General features: G+C 50.9%; 2 long non-coding RNA genes across 2 annotated transcripts; both read left to right on the forward strand.

Annotated features, from left to right (window-relative positions):
* The first annotated feature begins 690 nt into the window (after window positions 1–690).
* Window positions 691–2,945, forward strand: LOC132682859 (uncharacterized). Its single transcript, XR_009611907.2, has 2 exons — window positions 691–1,055; window positions 2,663–2,945. It is a non-coding gene; the product is annotated as an uncharacterized LOC132682859 (long non-coding RNA).
* Window positions 2,946–7,565: 4,620 nt separating this feature from the next.
* LOC132682858 (uncharacterized) lies at window positions 7,566–13,862 on the forward strand. The gene is made up of 2 exons (XR_009611906.2): window positions 7,566–8,037; window positions 13,484–13,862. It is a non-coding gene; the product is annotated as an uncharacterized LOC132682858 (long non-coding RNA).
* Window positions 13,863–21,033: the final 7,171 nt, after the last annotated feature.

The following is a 21,033-nucleotide window of genomic DNA, read 5'->3' on the forward strand; positions in this document are numbered from 1 at the left end:
AGTGGCGTTCCTAGGGAAGTGCTTCCACGCAGGAAAACTGCCTTGCCCAAGATCACACCCCTTCCTGTGGCAACTGAATGAGACATCTGGTCAACCCAGAGTCATTAAAGGCCGGGACCCCTCGCCCCGACTTGGGACAGCTCCAGAGCTGAGCCTTCATCGGGACTGCGTCACAGCTCAGCTCGGCTTCCCCTCCACTCATGTCAGCTTGCTTCCCTCCCCTTCCACGGATGTGGGTCCCAAAGACGCTCCCTAATAAACCTCCCGCACACAGTTCTGTGTCAGCGTCTGCTTCGGGGAGAACCTGGCCTGAGGCCGTACTGCCACATGACCTGCCCAACAAACCCATCCAGCTCGGTGGCTTAGAGCAAGCACTTGTCCCTCCTGCTCACGGGCCTGTGGGGCAGCAGGTGCAGCTCTGCTCCACGTGCTGGCCATCTGGGCTCTGAGTTTGTTCAGGCCTACTCTGTGTGCCCCTCGTTTGTTCCTAGGGCTACTCACTCTTTCTAGGCCAGACCACCGGAGTGCAGAACCACGAGCAGAAGTACAAGATGCCTCCTAAGGCCTTGACTCAGAACTGGCTCTGTCCCTTTGCCTGCACGGCCACGGTCAAGTGTGACATCGACGGAGCAGCGGAACGGACTCCGCCCACCGTAGCCCACTGTGAGGTCATGCAGACAGGGAGGCAGGCAAGAACTGGGAACAGGAATTCGATCTCCCCCAGTTATTATTCTCTCATTCATCCGCTCGCGCGGTGCTTGTTGAACGTGAACCATGTGCCAGGCATGGTTGCAGGTGCCGAGGCTCAAAAGATGGACAGGACAATTTCCCTGCCTCGGGACACTTGCAGTGCAGTGAGAGAGCCAATGAGCAGTGCCCTACAGCCCAGAGTGCTACATGCTGCGACCGGCGTGGGCGCCGCGTCCATGGGGACACAAAGAAAGGGTACCGGGGCGGAGTCTGTTGCTCCCCGACTCCCAGCACCCACACTTCCTTCCAGGTGGCACCCCGAGCTTCTTTGAAAGTTGCCTCTCCACGTAATGACTGAATTGGAGGTACACAGTCTTGGGGGGTTGTAAACCGGGGACGCAGTCCCCCGTTATCATGGGGCCGATCCCATGATAGTATATTTCCGGGTCTCTGCAACTTGGCTGAGTGACAGGAGGCCACGGATGGAGCCGACCCGCTTTAGGGACAGCACTCTGCTGGCCACCAGGCCATTCCGGCTGCCCCCGCCCCACATGTGATTCTCTGGCTTCCTGTCCACCCTTGGAGATACATCCCCGTGACAACTTTCCATTTTGCTTATGCCTGCCAGATGGAGTTTCTGCTACTATAACTGAATCCATATCTGAACACAGACTTGGGCAGAGGGAAGGGACAGGAGAACAGCCCCAAAGGGGGGGGACCTATACAGCTTAGCCCTTAGGGATAAGAAAGGGCTGGCAGAGGGGAGGGAAGGGCAGAGGGCCTCCAGGGAGAAGGGGCAGTGGGTCCGAAGACCTGCAGGCCGAAGCCTGGCATATGTAGGAAGTACAGGCAGAGGATGAGAAAAAAGTTTCTGTTTATAAAACTGACACCCAGGGCTAATTTGCACGCATGCCAGGGCGCGAGATGGGGGTGGGGGCGCACAGAGTTCTGTGGGGTAAGCTAGCACGTCCCTCTGCTCCTCCGGAGGTGAGACTGTGCGAGGCCGCGGCCCACCGTCCTCGGCAACTGCAGTCCGTTACTCCCAGTTAGGGAGGTGCATTTATCCGCGTCCGCATTCCCCTGGGGTGCGGCGGGCAAGGATGCAGAAGGCAGAGCTGAAGCCGTAGGAGGCCAGGGGACGGAGGGCACGAGAGTGAGCCTAAATACCAGCACAGGCACCAGAGCAGGCTGGCCGGCAGCCAGGGGGCACCGGGCCTTCGGGGGCGGAGCCGGCGAGGGGCCTGGAACCCAGGTAACGCGGCTGGAAGCGAGGGCTGCAGAGTCGGCAAGGGTAGGGGACGTCAGGCATCTCTGACGTCAGGCGTCAGAGGTTCCCGGGGCGGGAGACCCACCAGCCCCCGTTATGCCGAGAGGCAGCAATCGTGGGGGGGGGGGGGGTGGTGCGGCAGTCACAGCCGTGCTTCCTACCCGTCTGGAAACGCTTTTCCCGCGTCCGGGACGCACGTCCTCTGAATCCTGGCCGCACCTGCCGTTGGCTGCCTGCTGCCCTCTCCTGGCCTGCCGCGGAACTACAACCCCGCCACCTACGCGGGTTCTCGAAAGGATGAACGCAGAGCTGCGGGCGGAGGCAGGCATCCGACCGGAGGCCGTCAGAGCCTGGGGATACTTTTGTTCAGCCACCCCGTTGTACAGAGGAAGGAACTGAGGCCCGTGGAGGGAAATGACTTATTCTGGCTCTCAGGGCCACTTCTGGAGGGCTTGAGTTTCCTAGTCTACAGGCACAGACGATCCCCATGACCCATGCGTACCTCCAAACTGGTGACACAGGGGCCGCCGCTGAGAGAGAACTTACCCTTGGAGTTTGGCCACAGGTGCCCACATCGGCTGCATGATTTTAGCTGTTTTTTTTTTGTTTTTTTTTTTTTTGTCCCCAACACGCTGGGTTCTGAAGACTCTGAGCCTTGGAAGAAGAATTAACAGAGAAATAGAGACCTGGTTCCTTATCTTTTAGGGAAAGATGTCCAGTCGTGGATACTTCTAGACTCAAGAGATGGAGGCAGAAGGAATTGGACAGAAGCTCCCGAAGAATGTGCTGGTGCTCAGTCCCATGCCTTCAGGCGTGGCAGGAGGTTGAGCAGACACCCCATCCACCTGATCCCTCACCACAATCTAGAAACACCTAATTTGTACCGTTACATGAGTGAGATGTATAGCTTTATTGTGTGAAGCCACTAAAGCTTGGGCAGTTATTACAGAACGAAGCGATTCACGAATAAACGATGCCAGCCTCGGAATCTCTTAAGATCGCTTTAAGTGCCAGTGGGGAGTAATCGTGGTAACTTCATCAGCCAGTTGTGCAAAGCTAGGCAGCGAGTCAGGGGCGTCCCTGCCCGGGAGCGGGGGGCAAGTAGGGGGAAGTCACGACCTCTGATGTCACGGCTTGCGTATACTGAGGCTTAAGGAGACGCATTACCTTGCACAGTCCAGCACACCCGGACTCAAAGCTGCACTTCCAGAAGGTTTGTAGAGTCCTGGGTGGGGAAGGGCCCCCTTCCATGTCACATTAGAGACCGTGTCAGAACCCCACCCATGTTGCCTCAGGTCCCTCTAGTCTCGCCCCCGAGAGGCAGCACCTGCATCTGTGTCTGGGGGCTGCCTGCAGGCTGCTGGGGTCCGCTGGCCTGTGTGCCTGGCGGGCTGGAGGTGCCTGGCAACTTACACCTTTCCCAGGGCGCCCGCTGGATCGCCAGCGCGGGGCTCTAACCGCCCCAGCTCTCTCCCCATCAAGACAGTCTGGGGGTCACCTACACTGTCTGAGGTTCCTGGTAGAATGGAACCAAGTGGGAGCCTCCATGGGTGATACCCACCCTCGCGTGGCCTCCCTCCTTCTTGGTCCCACCTCCGCACTCCAGGCCTTCCCATGAATGCTTGTCATGGGGAAGGAACCTACCCCCGGATATTTAAGCGGAGCGTACCCACTTCCTTATCTGCAGGGCAAGGAGGGGAAGGCATTTGCCAGAGGTCACACAGAGCAGAGGAGGCCCAGCGCCCAGACATCATCCTCGGCTGCTCCAACAGCTGGTGCCGGTAGGGGGTCTCCACTCCTGCCGTCTTGGCTGTCCCCTGGAATCACTGAGGCAGGAGTGGGAGCTCGAACTTGAAGCAAGCCGCCTGAATCGCCCAGAACAGCCCTCACCTGGACTCCGGGCGCTCCGGTAGGAATCCATCCTGCTAGAATAACGGGTAGCCATTCAACTAACAGACGTTTCTAGAGCATCTGTTTGTGTCGGGTAGTTTTCTGGGTGCTGGAGAGTCAAGGTGAGCAAGACAACCCACACATCTGCCTGTCACAAAGGAGAAGGAGAAAGCAGAAGGCCAGTGCGTGATAACCGCTAAGAGGAGAATCAGGGGTCTGAGAGTGATGGAGGCTGCCGTGTTGGAGAGGAGGTCGGGGCGGCCTCCTGAGGAGGCAATCTAACGGCGTGGTTTCTGTGGGTCCCCTCTCCCGTGGCAGGGGAAGGCTGCGCTTAAGCATCAGTGGCGGAGTCAGGGTGGCACCCAGTTGGCACTCGGTGGGCACCGGCCATCTGCCCGGCGGGCCTCCTCCGGGTCCGCGGCTTGTGCAACGTTGCTGTGCCGCCCGGAGGACCGGCTGCGGACAAGGGGCTGCGGCTTCGGACTGCACACGTGGAACCTGTGCCCCCGGAACGGCCTTCCAGCCACCAGAGGACGGCCTGGGAGTTGTCCTCAGCCTCTCAGAGAAGCCATCATCTTGAAAAGGAGAACAGGAGCCACGCAGCAGGTGTTCTCCCCCTGACTTCCGAGAGCATCCCGGCCTGTGTCGTGCCGAGGGCAGGGGTTTTCTCGGGCGGTAACTGTGTGACAACCCTTTTGGAAGTCAGCTCATGCTTGCCAGATTTGCAGGCAGGCAGACGTTGGCTCAGTCCTGTGCTGTGTGCTCTTGGGGTCCTCGCAGACCCTCTCTGCGCTCAGACCTGAAAGACGAGTGTCCCAGGCAGAGGGCCCAGCCAGCACAAGGCCTCTAGGGCAGACAGGAGCTTGTGTTCAGGGAGCACTTATGCAAAGGGGACGGATGATAAAGGCCCTGTCCTCCTACAGCTGCTCTGAGGGTCGGTGTAACCAGCGACACCTCCCACTTCCCCCTGAGCCACTCATGACCCCAAATGTGGCTCATTGCATTCAGAGGAAGCGGAGGGGACGTGATCCTGAGCAAGCCCAGTGCCTCTCGGGTGGGAAAGACGTGAGGAGCCCCCACCCACCCCAGGCCAGCGCCCCCACCAGACTCCACATTCTCTGCTCTGCTTTAATCCCCACTGAAATTGACCTGGTGTATGTAGGGGGGACTTTTAAAAATACTTATTGGGGGGGGCGCCTTATACACAGTTAAGTGTCCAACTTCGGCTCAGGTCATGATCCCACGGTTCGTGGGTTCGAGCCCCATATTGGGCTCTGTGCTGACAGCTCAGAGCCTGGAGCCTGCTTCAGATTCTGTGTCTCCCTCTCTCTCTGCCCCTCCCCCTCTCATGCTCTCTCTCTCTCTCTCTCTCTCAAAAACAAACGTTTTGAGAGAGAGTGAGCACTCGCACCAGCAAGTGGGGGAGGGGCAGAGAGAGAGAGAGAGAGAGAGAGAGCGAGGAGAGAGAATCCCAAGCAGGCTCTGCCCTGACAGCATAAGCCCAATGCGGGGCTTGAACTCACAAACTGTGAGATCATAACCTGACCCAAAAGACTCGGATGCTTAACTGACTGAGTCACCCAGGCACCCCTAAAAATACCTATTTTTAAGTTTTTATAACAGCAAAGAAAATAAGCCGCCTTTGAGCCCGTCTTCTAGAGATAATCTGCCTAATTCTTGGGTGTATTTCTTTCCCGTCTTTTTTATGACAAATATTTTCACATGGTTGAGAAATCATCATACCTAATGTTTTCCTCCTCCTACCAACTTGTTTATTTTCTTGGCCTGCCACTCCCTGTAAAAGCCACAACATATGGTTCAGGAATTTTCCTCCACCTGGGGTTGGGAACGCATTCAAAAGGACTCTGGCCACTGCCGGCTGAAACTTGTGCTTTATTTTATGAAGCCTGCTACTTCAAATCAGGGGTCATAAAATGGAACACAGTCCGGGGGACAGGTCAGCTCCTATGACAACAAAATTTCCCTTCTCCCGAAGGAACACTAAAACCCCAGCACGGGCCCGTCCAGTCCCAAACGCCCACGGGAAGTATGTCTCAAAGCTTTTTCCCTCCTTTTTGCTTTTTTGCACATTTCCAGTTTTCTACAATGAACAGGTACCGCTTCAATAATGAAAAGATTTTTAAAACCCTGCAAGAGAAAAACTAAAATGGACAGAGAGAAGGCAAGGCATTTTATGTGTGGCATAGCCTGCTGTGTTACAGGGTGACCATGGGTGTTCTGTGAAGAATGTTCTGGTGAGGAAGTAAGTTGGGAAACAGTGAGTGAAAGTTAATTGGATTTCTCCCCTTTGAGACTTCTTAGAGCCTTTAGTAACGAGGAATGTTATGACTTTAAAGGGGTGCTGTAGCTGGCAATGTTATCAACCTTATTCAGTCGCTGAGCCTCTCTTGGGAGAAGCATCTCTGCCCACTGATTACCCATGGAACACACTTTGAAAACCCTATTCCAAAGCGCTGGCTGTGTGTAAAACCGGGCAATGCTTGAGTGTCATTAGGTCTCGTGCCAATGGGGTCTGCGCAATTGCCTGAAGTCTTGTTTAGCGGGGACGCTTGAGACCCTGTCAGCTCTCAGACCGGGAAATCTGCTGGGATCTCGCTGGTATATTAAGAAGTGGGGCTGGATCCATTATGGGTTTTTGTTGGTGGTGGTGGTGGTTTCTTTTGTTTTTTGCTTGTTTTTTTGTTTGTTATTAATGAAGAGATCCGGGAAGTAGAAAGGCATTCCTGGACATTTGGTGAGTAGGATTACTGAGCTTTTGGTTCAGCAGACTACAGGCCTTGAATAAACAGAGGGCACACGACCCCGGATTGGAGCATAAAATTTGCCTGCAAGTGGAACAGCCCAGAGGAGAATACAAGGCATAGTGGAGAGCAGGTGCAGCAGACAGGTCACTGGTGCCCTATGCACTCGGGCCGAGCAAGGTCTGGCCCTCCCTCTGCCCGAGGACCTCCTCTGGCCACTGGAGCCGGCCATGGCCAGCAGGCCAGGGGTGCATAAGGGTTGCAGCCTGCAACCGGTGAGGGCCCCCACCCCCACCCCTGCTCCTCGGGCGGGCGGGGTGGCCAAGGTGCAGAGCCACGCTGGCTGCCAGCTCCCCCAGGTGGCTGAATGTCCAGCTGCCCAGAGCAGCCCCTGGTCTGACACCGCACCCGTTATTAGCTGCTTTCCCTTCCCTTCCCTGCCTCACTTTCCCTGGGAGAACGAGCCAAGCCCTGCAGGAGTTGCCTTCCTGGCAAGACGATTCCTAAGAACACCGGTTTTCCTTGGGTTTCCATAATTCTACCAACCAAGATTTGCCGCACTCCCGCCGCCTAAGAACAGTTCCGCCTTATTTCCGACAGGGGGCAGCATTTAGTTTTCCATCCGCACGAGATCTATTCCTGGGCTTGCAAATGACTCCAGCCCCAAATAAAGAAAAACAAATTGAAATGAGGATTTTAATCACTGGGAAGGGGAATGAAAGGCTGTGTCAGCGTTTCCATGGTAAGCGCCGCCTTTCAGGGATTTATCATCCCAGCTGTAAAAATCCGCTTTATGCTAGGATCTGGCAAGAGCTTCGTCACTTAAAATCTATATATTATTAAAGATTCTCCTTCGAACCAAGACGGAAGCGTGGCTCAGAATGGTGCTCTGCCCCTTGTGGCTGCGCTCCCTGCCAGCTCCGCTCGGCGCGGGCACCCGGGCACAGCCCCTGGACCTCTCCGGAAGCCGCTTTGCCTTCCGGAAATGGTTACGTGAAGGCGGCCTTGACCTCCTGGAGGCGAAGTGGCGATGTCTGTGGGGTCCCGGCTGTGGGGCCGCAGGGGGCTGTTCCCCGAGCACTGGCTCGCTTGCTTCTCTCCCACGCCCGGGGTCCCAGGGCCAGCGAGGGGAGGGACGGGGGTCCGCACGACCACACGGCACGCTGGGTTCCTCGGCTCCCGAGGCCGGGACCCCTGGTGACATCACAGTGGCAGAATGTCCAGTTGACTCGGCAACCGCAGGCTCGTTCTGATTTTAGCTTGCAGCCTGGGCTCCGGTGATGTGAGGAGAATCAGGCAGCGAGATTATGTTACCGGCCGAAGGAGGAGGCAGTTCGAGTAAAACAGGACCCAGTCTGAACCTTCGTCCCGCCGCACCAAAGCCACCTCTGCTTGGCCTCAAATAAGACCAAATTTACCGAAGCTTTGGTATGCCCTTTACTTGAAACAGGGTGGAGGGGTGGTGGGTGCTTCTCACAATGAACGAGAACAGGTACGAGCAGAGCAGTGACTCCTGACGATCTGAAATGAATTCTTAGCATGTGCTGGCTGGTGCTTATCAGATTAAGTGTAATCTTCCCCCTCCCGGTACAGGGAGTGGTAGGTACTGTTATCTCCGTTTTTGAAATGAACCAACTGGGGCGCCCAGGTGGCTCAGTCAGTTAAGCCTCTGACTCTTGATCTTGGCTCAGGATATGATCTCACGGTTTGTAGATTCAAGCCCCGCACAGGGCTCTGAGCTCATGGCATGGAGCCTGCTTGGGATTGTCTCTCTCTCTCTTTCCGCCTCCCCACCCCTCCCCAGCTTGCACACCCTCTCTAAATAAATAAACATTTTTGAAAAATGAACAAACTGACGTTCGGAGGTCGGGGAGCTCACCCTCCTGGCGTCTCAGGGTGAGTAGATGTCAGAGCAGGCCCTGGGAGTCATGAGCTCTGGGTGTTGCACCGGGGAGAGGTGTGACTTCCCCTCCCCTGAACCAGTGCAGGAGCAAGACTCTGAGAGTCCCTGGCCCGTCTCCTCACCCTTCCCAGGGAGGCGAACAACCTGGCAGGTGCTCAGTAGGCCCCGAGGCCCCTGGCACCGAGGCTCAGAGAGTTCAAGCAAAGCCTACATGCTCACTGGTAACCTAATCATAAGTGGCTGGGCTGGACCGGCCTTCAGGCCAGCTGGTCGAGCAAGCCTATCTTCACGTTGACAACGCTGGCTCCACAAGAGGAGAGGTGGCTGCCTTAAGATGTCTTCCTTGTCGCCAGGGGGAGAGCCAGAATGGGAGCCTGGGTCCCCCGGGTGTCTCACTTCTGCAGGAGGCGGGGCCTTGTGATGGAGCTCGCGCTGAGCAGGCGAGTCAGGGTCCTGCACTTTGTCCCCACGGTGACTCAGGGCCAGACCTGTGCCTGGGCAGGGCTGCTGCAGACTGTCCTGTGCCCCTTAGATAATCCAGGTTCAACCCTCATTGCTCAGTCTCGAGAAGGAAAGAGCTAACAAATAGCTCGGGGTGGGGTGGACAAGATCCGTGGTTCTAAGTGCATTCTGAAGCAGAAAAACTCGTTCTTGTTATGATGATAGTATTATCTGTGCCAACCCCCAGAAATGGGACCGTGCGAGCAGCTGTCCAGAGCGGTGGCATCCCTGACGCTGAGGCCGCAGTACCCGGTTGCCCTAAGATGTTTTGGGTAGGGTTCTACCAGTTCTGTGTTGCTCTAAGACAGTTTCCACTGTCACGTCGCTATGTTGGTTTACAAGGTGATTAATGGGATGGAACCTTCCAAAGAAGGCCCTACACTGGGTTGGGGGAGAGGAGAGAGGAATGGACAGGGACAATAACATGACCAAAAAGAGCAAAAATTGGGAATGGGGGGTGCCTGGTGGCTCAGTCGGTTAAGCGTCCGACTTCGGCTCAGGTCATGATTTCGTAGTTTGTGGGTTCGAGGCCTGTGTTGGGCTCTGTGCTGACAGCTCAGAGCCTGGAGCCTGTTTCAGATTCTGTGTCTCTCTCTCTGCCCCTCGCCTTCTCACACTCTGTCAATCTCTCTCTTAAAAATAAATAAACATTAAAAAAATTTTAAAAAGAAAAGAAAAAAATTGGGAATGCAAGTAAGACTTTACTCCTGACCTTACAGAAACAAGAGTTTTTTTCTTTATTTTTATTTTTATTTATTTTTATTATTATTATTATTTTTTAATGTTTATTTATTTTTGAGACAGAGAGAGACACAGCATGATCAGGGAAGGGGCAGAGAGAGAGAGGGAGACACAGAATCTGAAACAGGCTCCAGGCTCTGAGCTGTCATCACAGAGCCCGACACGGGGCTCGAACTCACGAACTGTGAGATCATGACCTGAGCCGAAGTCAGACGCCCAACCGACTGAGCCACCCAGGCGCCCCAAAACAAGAGTTTTTAAGGGACTACTATGAACAATAGAACGCCCACAAATTAGATACCCTAGATGAGATGAATGAGTTGATAGAACGGCACAGACTATAAAATTGGACTCAAGAAGTAATATAATTTCTGCACAGACTTATGCCCAACGGAGAGACTGCATTAGTCATTTAAGAACCCCCCTCAAGGAAAAGCTCAGGCCCGTATGTCTTCACGGTGAATTATACAAATATTTAAAGAATAAATATCGATCCTTCACAAAGTCTTCCAGAAACCAGAAGAGGAAGGAACATTTCCGAACTCATTAAATGAGACCAGTATTAACCTGATCCCGAAGCGTTCTAAGATTGATTCAGTGCAGGTGGCGCCTGGGTGGCTCAGTCAGTTGAGCGTCTGACTTCGGCTCAGGTCATGATCTCACGGTTCGTGGGTTCGAGCCCCAAGTCGGCTCCGTGCTGATAGCTCAGAGCCTGGAGCCTGTTTCAGATTCTGTCTGCCCCTCCCCTGCTCTCGCTCTCCCAAAAATAAAATTAAAAACATTTAAAAAATTAAAAAAAAAAAAAGATTGATTCCGTGCCATACACATCAAAATCCTAGCTTGCTCTTTTGCAGAATTCCACAGGCTGATCCTAAAAATCCTCTGGGAATACAAGGAACCCAGAATAGCCAAAATAATTTTGAATCGGAAAAAGAAGCTGAAGGAGTCACATATCCATCCTCGTTTCAAAACTTACTATAAAGCTACAGTCATCAAGCCAGTAAGAATTCAGCATAAGAACAATTAGATCAATAAAATGGAAGCAACAGTCTAGAGATAAGCCCTTTCCCTTCTGCTCAATTGATTTTCAACAAGGGTCTGTTGACAACTCAGTGGGCAGGAATAGTCTTTTCAACAAATGGTGCCAGGACAGCCGGAGGGCCGCATGCGAAAGAATGAGTGTGGGCCCGTACCTCACATCTTACATAAAAATTAACTCAGAATGAATGATAGACCTACATGTAACAGCTGAAACTATACAACTCTTAGAAGAAAACATAGGAGTAGATCTTTGTGACTTTGGGTTAAGCAATAGTTTCTTACCCATGACACAAAAAGCACAGTTTATGAAAGTGAAGCTAGGTCAGCTGGGGCTCCATCAAGTTCAAAACTTGTTTTGCTCCAAATGGTACTACTATGAAATGAGAAGATGACCCATAGAATAGGAAAACCAATTCGCCGGTCGTCTATCTGATGAGGGACTCGTATCTGGAATGTGTAAGAACTCTCGCAACTTACTAATAAAAAGACAAATAACCCACTTTTGAGGTGAACAAAGATCAGAGTAGACATTTTTCCAAAAGGAAACAAATGGCTAGGAAGCACACAAAAACACGTGCAACACCTCGGTCGTCACTAGCCGGCGGAGAAACGTGAATCGAAACCATAATGACATCACTTCACGGGCACTAGGATGGCTAGAATCAAGAGCAGAGACGGTAAGTGTGGGGGAAGACGGAGAGAAGTCGGAACCCTCATCCCCCGCCGATGGGGTGGCCACTCTGGAAAACAGCTGGCAGTTCCTAAAACATTAAATGTGTTATTTCCATATGACCAGCCAATCTACCTCCCAGTATTGAAGACGTATGTTTACACAAAAACGTGTGCACAACTGTTCATATCAGCATTAGTTATAGTACTCAAAATTGAAAAAAATCCAAGTGTCCGGCAACTGATGACTGGGTGAAAGACTGGAATATCCACACAATGGAATATTATTTGCCAATAAAAATGAATGAAGTACTTATTCATGTTACCACAGTTTTCAAGGTTCATGCAATGAAAACTTCATGCAATGCGGAAGAAGCTAGACCCAAAAGGCCATATATTGTATGGTTTGGTTTATAGGAAGTGTCCAGAATAGGAAAACCCACAGAGACAGAAAGTAGATGAGTGGTCGCCAGAACTGGGAGAGGAGGAAGGGTGGGGAGTGACTACTAATGGGCTTCTCTCTGGGGGGATGAAAATGTCCTCAAATTAGATACTGGTGATGGTTGCACAACTCAGAATACACACTGAGTTGTACACTTTAAGTAGGTGAGGTTTATGGTATGTGAGTGTCAATAAAGCTGTTAAAAATTACAGGGGATTAGTTTAAAATAATATGATAAAAGAACGCAGTGGATTACTTTGCAGCTACTTCAGTTAATGCAATTTGTATACACGGATATGGAAAGTTATCCACAATATAGTGAATGGGGGGGTGGAAAGCAGGTTATATAATTCATTACAACATGATCTCAGGTTTATAGAAACAGAACACGTGTGTGTGTGTCTGCATGTGTGTGTGCACGTGTAAAATAAAATCTGGAAGGATATACAGCAAAGCCTTATTCTGCAAGACTAGCGGACATTTGAATTTTAACTTGATAAACTAGCGGATAAACAAGACTAGCGGACTAATGAATTTTAACTTGATAAACGAGTGATGTCTTGCAGCACGAGTCGTATGTGACGCTGAAGCTCACATGATCACAACCGAGCCTATTTGCTTTGATATACGAGTGCTTTGGATGACAAGTATGTTTCCGGAACAAATTATGCTCGCAAACCAAGGTTTTACTGTCTATGAGAAGAGTGTTTTCACTGAGTACCACATGATAAACTATTCTTTTTCAAATTTTTATTTGATCTTTGAGAAAGTAATAAAATCCCATGGCATAAAAGTCAAAAGCTCTACAAGACTCTCTAGTGAAAAATCTTCTCCAAACCACCCCGCTTTCCCCCCGGGTGGCAGCTAATATTACCAGTCGCCTGAGTGTCCTTTGGGAGAATTTGACACACGCAAGGCCTGCTCTGTATGCCCCTTAGCACCTTCCTGTATGGCTTCGCTGTGAATCTTGTCCATACTGAGTTACGGAATAACTCCCATTATAACGGGAGTCCTCCCTCTTCTTTTTACGGTTGAGTAGAATCTCCGTTCTGCAGATGAGGCGTTGAAAAAAATTTTTTTTTCCATTGAAAGATTATAGTCACGCATTTCCTGTTTCTGAACTTAGCAGGTATTTGACTTGGAGTCAGAAAGAGATTAGGTTCTCTCTCCGAAAGAAGTACTTGTACTGAGGATTCAGATCTGAGAGGAGTGAGTCCCCGGGGGGTTGCCTGAGGAGCCCGAGAACCCTAGTCCTGAAAACAAAAGAACAGGAGAGAGAGGGTGTCCTCTGCATTTGGGGACAGGCCCGGGAGAGATTCTGGGACTGAGCAGGGAGTCCCCAAAGCATTTAAGAGTCACTCCTGCCTTTTTCTATCCAATCCCCCCTGATGCGAGGAGAATTTGAGATTTGCTGGGGGCAGGGGACCAGCATTCGTGTCCCCAGGGCCGCTGCTGCATAGGCAGCTCTGTAATCCTTCCCTGCCCTCCAGCCCAGCCCTAACTAGGACTTTCTGTCCTTGAGCGCACGCTACGGTGCTTGAGAACCCTCTGGGAACTTTACATTCTACTCTTTGCAGAGCTTCTAAGGTTGTTTAACCTCTACCGTGCAGAAACGTGGGAAGCTGCCTGGCTTTGATTCTAGCCTCTGCCTTCCTCACTGTGTGACCTTGACTGAATTACCCAGCCTTTCTGAGTGTCTCCTGTCTCACGGCAAGACGTCAAGGGGAAGATTTAGCCACCACCCAGCCCCTCTCCAGCTTGGTGGCCACAGGCCTGCTGTGAATGGGGCGGGAAAGAGGAAGAAAGGAAGAGATTCTCATAGCGACTCCTCTTACTGTGCAAAGGCCCGCTCCTGGTCAAGTTCATGCCCAGCACTTGGGTTTTTTATCTGTTTGCTTACTGCTTCCTGGGTCAAAACAAAAATAAAATGCTGCGGGTCTTGTGGTTGCTTGACAACGTTTCTTTCTTTTCTTCAGGTGAGCTCTCCCCTTCCTGCCCCTCCCATCCCACCCCTCACTTTGCCTCAGCTGGAGTCTGTCTCGGTGAACTTTCATGGCCCTGGTCCCTGGTTCGCCGCTGCACCCTGCCCGCCTGGGTTCTACAAGTACAGACTTCTTGCTCTCTTTGTCACTGAGCTGGTTTATTTGTGAATATTCTTACCCCTCATGCTTCCTGACACCTACCCCCCCCAGGGCTCTGCACCCCTGGGCCAGTGACTTCTGAGGTTCTAGCAAGAGCTATCTCCAGCCCTTCCTGTAGGCTGGGCATAAACACCGGTTCCTGCCTTCCTGGGCCTGGACCCGCATGTGGCCGTGGTGAGGGCTCAGCCTGCCTCACTGGAGTAGCTTTGCTAGCCATTTCTGATTAGGAAGTTGCCGAATAGGGAGAGGAGTCATAAGACCCAATATCCCAGCTGAGGAAGAAATTGGAAGTTTCTGGAAGTTGGCCCAGAATAAAGACCAGGTATTTTCTTCCACAGGAGTGCACGCTTGACTTGACCAAGCTCAGAAGGAGGAATTGTCTTGTAGAAGCTCAGTCTGGACCCGGGGACAGGGCTTCTGGACCCATCATTCCGATGAAAACAACCCAAGTATACACAGGGATTTTCACCGGTGCATCGCTAAGAGCTTTACAAGTAACAGCGAATCTTCACAGAAGCCTTCACAGACTGGCAGGCAGGTAGGAAGGAGGCTTCTCTCTTTGAAGATGGAGGTACCAAGCCAAGAAGTGATTTATCTCAGAGCTTGAAATGCCAATGACCAAGAAAGGGAACGCTTTTCCGAGCACCTGGCTGAATGCACAATTATTTAATGCTGACAAATTACGTATTTGAAACAATGCTGACTAAAAGCATTCATCAAGCACCTTTTATAGGCTGGGCCCTGGGGAAGATAGTTTACATAGTTTGTCCTCATAAGATGCTTAAATACTGGTCCCATTACTGGGCCCATTTTACTAATGAGGAAACTGAGGTCCAGAGAGTTTCCCCAACTCACTTAGGTTACACAACCGACAAGTCAGGGAACCAAGCTCAGAACCCGGCTCCCCCTCTGCCAGAGCCAGTTCCGTCCTCAGTCTAGCAAGATAGTTTTAAATACGTATCAACAACCTCAAGAATGTCTCTGCTCTTTGCTCCAACAATCCCACATCCGGTAACCCAGTCTCTCGAAATCATTCTGAATGTGGAATAAGTGTCTTACAGTTTGACGTGGCTAAGGACACACTGCTGTGTACCCCTCTTCTTCCCCAAATCCCAGTGAAAAGATAGAAAAAATACAGAAATAAGAATAGAGTCTGAGTGGTTGTGGACAGTCAGGAGGAGTGGGAGCAACGTCCAGAAGATTAAGGAATTTCTAAGCAATAGAAGGTCAGTGATGAGATGAATAGGAAACCGCGATGCTGGAGAGCTGAAGGCACAGCCGTCACAGGTGAATTCTCCCCACAGAGTTCCGGAACAGAGGCAACAGACACTGGGTGCAGGTGTGAGCGGACAACGGACCGGAGGGCGGTTCCTTCCTGCTGTCCACTCATGGCTCTCCTGCGTGCACACAGTCACCTGAGGCCGGCCCCTGTATCCCAAACTGCATTCCTGGCCAGGCAAATGGGATTCTCATGGGGGAAAGGAGGTGCCCCCCAGCCACCACGCAGATGGTCTGCCCAGATGTTCCTCTACAAGTGTCAACAGACAATCGAGAATTGCCAGACATTTCCGAAAAGCCAGAGCCTGAGAGAAGCACAAAAAATAGAACTGACTCCAAGAAAACAGAACTAATACCTGAAACAGAAGAAAACTTTAATTCAAATGAATATCCTTGGGAGAGGTAAGTGAATATCATATCCATATAATAGGGGCACCTGGGCGGCTCAGTTAGCCCTCTCTCCCCCTTTCTCTGTCTCTGCCCCTCTTGTGCACTCACTCTCTCTGCCAAAATAAATACACTTAAAAAAATAAAAATAAAAAATATAATAAAGCCTCTCTGAAAAAAGATACTGAATTCCTGGAAATTAAGCCATGATTGCCAAAATTTAAAAAAACTCAATAAATGAGCTAAATAGACCAAATTAGTATGCTGAGAGATCACGCTAAGGGATTTTCCAAAAATGTGTCAGAAAAAAATGAAAAAGTGCCATCATTTACTAAGCTACATGGTATAAAGTACAGAATCAAATACTGATATATCTTTCTTTCTTTTTGTAAGAATTTTTAAATGTTTATTTTTGAGAGAGAGAGAGAGAGAGAAACAGAGTGTGAGAGGAGGAGGGGCAGAGAGAGAGGGAGACACAGAATCCAAAGCAGGCTCCAGGCTCTGAGCTGTCAGCACACAGCCCAACTCAGGGCTCGAACCCATGAACTGGGAGATCAGGACTTGAGCTGAAGTTGGACGCTTAAGCAACTGAGCCACCCAGATGCCTCAACACTGACATATCTTTGTTATGGGAGTTCCAGAGGAGAGAACACAGAGAATGGATAGAAGGAAAAGAAAAAAAAAAAAAGATATAGTAGAAGAAAATGTCCTAGTGCTAAAGAAACACTTCAGGTAGAAAAGGACCCAGAGAGAGCTGAGCAAGAATACAAAGCAAGTCTCTAAAACAATTTTCAGAGGGTGCCTGGGTGGCTCAGTTGGTTAGGCTTCCTACTCTTGATGTCAGCTCAGGACTTGCTCTCATGGTCTTGAATTCAAGCCCCGTACTGGGCTCTGCGAGGGGCAGGAAGCCTACTTAACAAACAAAAACCTCAATTTTCGAAAAGGCAATGTATCTCATAGAAAAATGGATAAAGAGCATAGATAATTGACAGAAGAGAATATGACCATGGCCAGTAAATAAATGAAAAGAGTTTAATCTTACATGTCATCAGGGAAATACAAGCTATACTTTATGCCAGTCAAACAGGCATAAATGAAATGCACGACACTATGATAAATCAGTAATTTCACATATGTTATTCGTTGTAGCCTTCCAGAGAGCATCTTGGGAGCAGCTATGAAAATCTTAAATATAATTCAACACTTGCATGTGTAGGAATCCATTCTGCAGAAATTTTCACCCATGTCCGCAAAGACATATGGACAAGGCATTGGGCCATTCCAATAATCGTGATTATTGGAAATCATATAAGTGTTTGTTAACAGAAGAATAAGTTATGATGTGTAGGTGTGCACGTTATGCACATATGCACCCATTAGGGAGTTCTGTGTAATCATCTGAAAGGATGAGGAAGGTGTTTGTGCTCTGATATAAGACAACTTCCAAGTGAAAAAAACTATCAGCGTGGAGGGACGGGGCTACTTTCATTCTTGTTACCAATGTTTCTTCAGTTCAGAGAAGCATTCATTGATTATTTGTTTGATTATTTCCTTGCCTCCTTGGAGAATCTTATCAGATGAATGTTCAGACTTTGAGAACTGTGTCTCTTAATTTTGCCCTCACATCCTCCACATCTTTGTCCATTTGTGTGCCCATTTCGATAGAAACCTTAACCAGATTTTACAAGTAGAACTTGTTCATCGCTTGTTCCATTCTCATCTACTGAGTTTAAAATTTGGGGGGACACCTGGGTGGCTCAGTCGATTGAGCGTCCAACTTTAGCTCTCACGGTTCGTGAGTTCAAGCCCCAAGTCGGGCTGTGTGCTGACAGCTCAGAGCCTGGAGCCTGCTTGGGATTCTGTGTCTCTCTCTCGGCCCCTCCCTTGCTCATGCTCTCTTTCTCTCTCTCTCTCTCTCAAAAATAAATAAACATTACACAAATTTTTTTAGTAGTGAAACTTTTATTTTCATCCCAACGGTCTTCTATGGATAAAATGTCCTCTTCAGTTCTTCTGGGGATATTAATTGCACTTGCAAATAATAAAGTCTCTTGACATTGTTCTGTTAACTGTGTTTCCTTGGGAGTTGGGCCCAACTACCTGCACGGTCAGGTGCCTATCTTCTGTGATGCTGGCTCTTAAGTATTTTGCTTTCCTGCTTCCCTTTGCCCTCACATCAGCAAGCAACCAAGATTTTGATGATCCAAGAGTTGTCCAGGGTGTGGGGATATGGGTTCTCCGCGCACTTCTGGTGGGAGTGTAGACCGATAGCCATTTGGAGGATGATTTGACAATATCTTTAAGATCTCAGTGTGTATAACCTTTTGCTTACTCATCCCCCTTTCAGTTCTGGACCCTAGAGAAAAACTCACCTGTGTGCACAAACGTGTTTACTGCGCATTTGCCTGCAGATGTGAAAATTAGCAACACCCTGAATGGCTATCCGTCGGAGAATGGTCCAATAAATACTATGAAATTTCATGGCCCCAGTGAAAACAATGAGCTACTGACAGGTACTGGCATCAGAAGATCTCCAAGAAATGTTAAGGGGAAAACAATCCTGCAGAACAATACATACAGCGTGCCACATACAAAAAAAAACAAACAAATCCACACGCAGAATCTGTATCTCCGTAGGTACTTACACATGTGAATAAATGCATAAAAACCAGTGAAGGTCAAACACCAAGCTGATAGCAGCAGCTATTGAGATTGAGTGATGTTCAGGGAGATTGTTTAAATGTTAATGAGAATTTATTTATTTATTTATTTATTTATTTAAAGAGTGAGGACAAGTTGGGGAAGGGGCAGAAGGAGAGAGAGAGACAATCTCAAGCAGGACCCACACTCAGCACAGAGCCCAATGTGGGGCTCGATCCCATGACCCTGGGATCAAGAGGACATTCGACTGACTGAGCCACCCAGGCGCTCCTAATTGTTAATGAGAACATATTAATTGGTACAGTTTAAAATTTTTCAGTTCTAGAGACCCACAAATGGCAGAGGGAGCCGGGCTCAGGCCTCCAGGACAGGCACCCACCCCAGGTTCCTGCCTAGAAGGCAAATCCCCAGAGTCTGGCTGGAGCTCGCTGTTGTGCGTTGTTCCGACAGAGGATGTAACTGCAGAGGGTGTAGTCAGGGCTCGAGCAGGACAGCTGGTGTTCAAGGGGCCAAGAGCTCTTTCCCAAAGCTCTGTTCTTATCAGGGAGGGAACTTCTACTGGGCTTAAGGAGACATTGTAATTTATTTATCAGGACACCTGATAAATAGTTCCAAAAATTCTCCTCTCTCCGAATAATCTGTAGAACGGGGGCTCCATGGTCAACTAGCTGGGGACATGCTCCACGCTACCGGAACTTGACAGGTGAAGTCAGAAACCCTCCACACAGGAGGGCAGGGAGCGATAAAGAAGGAGGCAGTCCACCCGGGCAGGTAGGTGGCAGGTTTAATCAGCAAAGCGAACGAGGCTTGTCTCGGGTGGCAGCAAGATGAATGAATCCCCGCACCCACCCACCGCATCTTAGAAATTTAGAGAGAGAGAGCTGTGTGAACAGAGGAGGGGCAGAGAGAGGGGAAGACTCCGTCACAATGACAGCAGTGAGCCCAACGCGGGGCTCGCGCTGACGAACCGTGAGAACATGACCTGAGCCGAAGTTGGACGCTTAACCGACTGAACCACCCAGGCGCCCCTGGAAAATCACTTTAATTTCTCCTCCCCTCCCCTCCCCCCCCCCCCACCTCCATAGCAATGTATGTGAATGGGGCAAGCTAAAGAGGTTTGGGCAGGTGCTTGGAGAGAGAAGGAAGCAGGGGACAACTTGGTGCCCTTAGACACTGGTCCTTTCCCTAGACTTCTGGACAAGTGTTTAAACCTCCTGAAGATGTGTCTACTGGGGGTTTACATTCAAACTCAGGCCCCGGGGGTGCCCAGAGGAACGCAGCTGGGGTCCCGGGGCAGGTGCCAAAACTCTGGCCGTAGTGGTTGAGGGGGAGCCTAGCCTGGGTGTCTCCCTGGGCAGGAGACAAAGACACAGGCGTCTGCAGAAGAGGAGTGTGAAACTCGCCTGCAGAGAGCCCCGAGTGAGAGGCAAGGGTCGTGAGGTCCTCGTGGAGAGTTGAGCGAGGGTGATGAAACACGGGCTGTTACCACTAATGGGAATCCCCTGTACCCACTAAGTGGTGGAAATCTGGTTACGTTTTAAAAGGTGGTTGCAGGTCTCTCTGTGTTTTAGGGAGGTTCTGCCCGACACGGTTGCTATTAGCCACGTGGTTATTGAGCAGGTGAGAAGTGGCTGGTCTGCACTGAGAGGTGCTGTGTGTGCAAAATCGACCCCAGATTCGAAACGTCTTGTTACCTCCCGGAGTTAAAATGTCTAATAATTTTACATTGGGTAAATGTTGCAACAGTAACATTTTGGATGTATTAGGTTAAATAGAGCGTATTGAAATTAAGCCCACCTGTAGCTTTTATTTTTTTTTTTAAACATAGCTTCTGGAAATTCAGTGGAAGGCAGCTAGAGAGAAAACTGCCCCTTGGTTTGAGAAAGCAAGTTGCTGGACCCAGACCTGGGGGAGGACTTCAAGGCAAATGGGAGGTCCGCAGCCTGGTAGAAGAAAGGGAAAGCAACAGAATGGGGCCAGGACAGGTGAATATGGCCCGGGGCCGGGTCTCGGGAGGGGAGGGGAGAGGAATCGGAGGCAGGATGGGAGGGAGGCCCAGGAACGCGGCAGCAGGCGGAGACCAGGGAGACAGATGGCCAAGAAAGGACTCCCTGAGGCCGTGAGGCAGGGCCGGCAGTGAGTTTTGCCAGCCGTGGGATCTGTCGGGAAATTTGAAATGGGTTCCAGTTCTGTGCCACGGTACTCCTCTGCTGAGCCCACATCCCGAGGACAGACCGTGTGGGGCTGAGAGAGCGGTGCCCACACTGGGGCAGAGCAGGGCCCGGTGAGGACAGTGATGTGTGCCAAGCAGCGGCCTGACGGCCAGAGGCGAGGAGGGAAGATGAGGGTGGAGGCTGAGAGGTCAGGCAACTGCGAGGACACCGTGGCACCCAGAAACCTCGGAAGTCTCCGCGAGGGCACCGGACCGCTGGCAGGGAGGCGCGAGGCAGCTGAGCGTGCCCCTTGGTGTCTGAAGAGGGATGGCCTCGCCGGCCGGCCACCAGCAGGGCGTTGCAGTGTCCTGGGGGCGCTGGGCAGCCGGGGTCAGGGAAGTCTGGTGGCGGCGGTGGCTGGAGAGGGGAGGAACAGAGAGCGTGCGAAGGCCTCTGGGACGCACCGCCTGAGCCTCCCCCGCAAAGTTCAAGTCTCTCCCCGGCTCC

The sequence above is a fragment of the Panthera onca genome, chromosome C2 (genome assembly GCF_046562875.1).
Source record: "Panthera onca isolate mPanOnc1 chromosome C2, mPanOnc1 haplotype 2, whole genome shotgun sequence".
Classification (NCBI taxonomy): domain Eukaryota; kingdom Metazoa; phylum Chordata; class Mammalia; order Carnivora; family Felidae; genus Panthera; species Panthera onca.